This window comes from Acipenser ruthenus, chromosome 5 (assembly GCF_902713425.1).
Source record: "Acipenser ruthenus chromosome 5, fAciRut3.2 maternal haplotype, whole genome shotgun sequence".
In the NCBI taxonomy this organism is placed as follows: domain Eukaryota; kingdom Metazoa; phylum Chordata; class Actinopteri; order Acipenseriformes; family Acipenseridae; genus Acipenser; species Acipenser ruthenus.
In genome coordinates, this window is record NC_081193.1 from 53,328,669 (window position 1) to 53,332,647 (window position 3,979).

The window sequence follows — 3,979 nt, forward strand, 5'->3', positions numbered from 1 at the left end:
ACCAAGTGAAACCGAGCAGAAGAGCTTCCTGGCCTGCCCTCACCAAGGATGCCACCTCTATATGCCATGTACCAAGTTTTCCTCTTAATTTCCATAGAGCATTGAAGTACACACTCCAAGTGTGCAGGGTTAAAAAAGGGTCAATTTTTTTATCAGTAAATGTATAGGCACGTATCTGAAGTAGGGGAATATATCGGTATTTAACTTGATAGCAGAGCTGATGTTAATTGTGTGTGTTTGTGTTTTCTATTTTTATCGAGCATCAATCGCTGGTTTTGGCATGCTGTGTGCTTCACAACCTTTGTGAAAAACTGCAATGATGAATGAGCAGCTACCTTGGAACTGGAACTGGAACAGCCTGTGCATGCTATACCACAAAGGGTTGGGACAGAAGGTGGAGAAGTCCGAGGTGCTCTTGTTCAGTTCTTTAACACTGTGTGATAGTGGCCAGGGCCATAATTATAGCTCTACCTCCAAGTAGTGTAAATTTACACAGTTAAAAAAAAAAAAAGTTCCTGAAAATAACCTTACCCACAAGAGTTTAAATGGTAACTAATGTTTTTTTATTTATTTATTTATTTTTGTTGTGTTACATGTTCCCATTTGTTGCGACAACTGTTTAAGTAAGGTTTGTGTATTGTTTTAATTTTTTTTTTACATTTTGACCATTTTTTTTAAACTAGTTACCCTTTCAGATGTTCCTAATCAGTAAGATTGTCAATTAAGAATGTTGTTTGTGTGTTAGTAAAGGTTTTTGTTAAGTTATGCTATTCTCATAACAGAAAATCTGCAGGATAGTGCAGAATTTTAAGTATAACTATTAATTTGGTTTAAGAGTTTAATATCTTGTTTTGTATTATTAAAAGGATTTTAAAATACTTTGTGTATTTCATCCAGAAGTGATATAAAATAGGTAGTAAAAAAAATCATGATCTATGTCTATCAATTTTTTAAAATTGAAATTACGAGTTAAATCAGTGCCTCTTTCACGCTACAATATATTCAATAAACTGGCTTGCCTTGTTTTTAATACATAAAACTTCAACTATATACAAAAATATGCATTGGGCTTTAAATGTGTACAAAATAAGACATATTAGACTTAAATGTGTGCAAAAGAACTCTGAAAAACAATTCTTAACTCCATATGAAAAACATGGGGCTAATAGTTTTTTTATACACCGAAATAAAATAATTAAATATTGAACTGCACTGTCGAGTTGCATCGTCATCTGGTTTTTCACTTCAACTAAGCTCTCAGTCACTTTATGTAATTATTTGGTTGTCCAAATGAAGAAATAAATTTGATCCATTTCATACAGTGGTTCCCAACCATGGTCCTGGAGGACCACTGTGTCTGCTGGTTTTTGCTCCAACTGAGTTGTCAGCTACTAAATCGAATACTTATCTAAGCTACCTCCACCTGTTAAGAGTTGAAACATTTGAAAATGTGTAAATCAGTACATTACTTTAATGAAGTGTTCAATTCTGTAATTGTGAGCTCAGCTGAAACAAAATCTAGCAGATGCAGTGGTCCTCCAGGATCAGGATTGGGAACCACTGATTTAGTACATGGAGAGGTTCAGTTAAAATGAACACCAGAAGACACTTCAGCTTGTGAGGACTTTGGTTTCACAAACTCTGAACTTAATCCAATGCAGGTTCTGAAGCGGTGGCTGTAGCCTCACACTCCCTCTGCTCTCTATCCAAATTGAGATGCCTTTCCCTGAATTTCCGGTCAGCATTTCGATTAAGCAGCTGTCATCTGACTCCTGAAGGCACCATTCCAACTCCTGGACAGAACTGGACATCTCTGACTGCTTCCGCTTTCTGCCAGGAAACAAAGATACAGACAAACTTGTAAAGATGTAAACATTTCCAAACAGCCAAACAAAGATGCTAGCTCAATTAAACAAATCTGTAAGTATTTCCAAGTGATTTTTAGACAGTTTTTTACCCTGCCTAGACCTGCTAATCACACTATTCGAGTGGGAGGGAGGGTTGGTGCAGGCACAGTTGAAGAAGCTGCAGAAGAGCCTTCAATCTTAGTGCAGGAGTCATCCAGGACTGATGCATAATCCTCTGAAAAGACAAAATGAAGGGCTTAAACTATCATAAACACAAGCGAAAAGTTAAAACAGTTCACATTCTACACCTTTAGTATTTTTTCAAATTAATGTGCTCCAGTATGCCTGCAGTTTGAAATATAAGAATGATTATACAGAATATTGTCGTGTTTGATGTGCCTTATTCAGCAGGGAAGAGAGTGGTGTGTACCTTAATGGAACAAAATAATTTAATTTCATATTATTAAAGTTATATTAATTACTACCAGCTGCCAGTGGGCAGCTGGTGTAGTCCCCCTACTGGACTACTATGACTACGACTACTTTTTAGCACCTAGAATTCTTTTCCAGCTGGCTTTTGACAGCTGGTGTGTTTCCCAAATGTGCCTCACATAGGACTAATAATAATAATAATAATAGTTACAGATAGTTGTGGCAATGTGCCCCGCCCGTGTGTATTTTTGTGTTTTATGTTGTATGTTGCGTGTGTTAATGTTGGTGTATTGTAGTTGGTACATGGGATATAATGTGGGTAATGAGTGTTTAAAATGTATAATTGTATTTAGGCACAGGGATTGCACTTCACTTCACGTGCATTTAAAGTATTTAATATGTGAGCACGGGGTTGCACAGAATTAGTTCACGTGCTGGGATTCAAGTGAATAATTAATTAGTAATTGAATCCCGGCACAGCAGTATATATAGATGCACAAAGCACTCACTCGGGGTTGTGTGTTCTCTGAGTGGAGAACAGGTGTGGAGAAGGAGAAAATAATAGTAAAATAAAGTAAATATAAGTTGTTTAGACTCACCGTGTTTGTTTGTCTGTTCATCCACCGTTTGTTTAAGTTTTAGTCTGTTTTGTTTGTCTATTTATTTTGCCTGACGTCATCCCTACAGCTAGCCTGTCACATAGTATTTCAGTAAACACTTCAGAAAAAACAGATTTAAATTAGGCCTATTAAAAACAAAATCTAAACGTAACATTCAAAAATAAATTTATCTTTACAACTTGTTTTCATACATGTTAATATTAAAAAAGAAATACTGTATTGAATGTGATTTTCACATACTTTGCACATTTCCAATATATATATATTTTTCTGTTAAGGACTGGTTTATAAAAAAAAACACAATAAAATATGCTCAATTACTGATCACTTTATTCATTAGAAAAATATGGAATGCAAATAATGAAACAGCAGTAGATCTTGCAGTTAACACACTGTAAGTTTTTGTGTCTCTGTTTTAAATGATACCTGTCAGCGTTAAACAATTTAAAGGAGAAATACTTTTAAAACTTAAAAAAAAATAAAAAGTGGCAAAGCTTAAAGAATGTTGTAATATGTAAACTCACTTTCATTCTGTGTTGGACAGCACATCGATTCCAGAAGACAAGTCGCGAGTTCAACATATCATTGCAGGTCTGTGACCAAGAACTGAGTCTATTATATCATAATATTTACTTTTTTTTGCGGTCTGACCCATTTTTATTGTTATGATCTTTTACTTTTTTGTAATCCTGTTTTATTTATTTATTTTTTTCACGACACTGTTTTGCGCTGCGGTTTAGTCCCACATTACTCAATTCCAAAGAAATCTTTTGGTTGACTTTATCATTTTGGACAGAAGATTACAGCTCTTGTTGTACAGTGGAATCTGCTCATAGAGTCACAAGTGCCTGTGTTTCTTCAACTTCCCATGACTTTTCTCTCCTCCGCATTGATGTTAGCTGCCATTGTTGACATGTTAACCGCCTTCACTGCAGACTGACACGACAACGTACGAGTTAACCCCGCCCCCATCCTTGCTCAGCACCGAGCCAGTACCAGATAGCTTGCCAGGCCAGAGTTTCACGGTCCCGGCTCTGCTCGACTCGACAAAATGACAAGTGTGAAACTAGCTGTACCAGC

At 36.1% G+C, this 3,979-nt stretch overlaps 1 long non-coding RNA gene across 1 annotated transcript; it reads right to left on the bottom strand.

Moving 5' to 3' along the window:
* Positions 1-557: 557 nt before the first annotated feature.
* LOC131737141 (uncharacterized) lies at positions 558-3,510 on the bottom strand. The gene is made up of 3 exons (XR_009328714.1): positions 3,424-3,510; positions 1,958-2,082; positions 558-1,830 (listed from the first exon to the last, which is right to left on the bottom strand). It is a non-coding gene; the product is annotated as an uncharacterized LOC131737141 (long non-coding RNA).
* Positions 3,511-3,979: the final 469 nt, after the last annotated feature.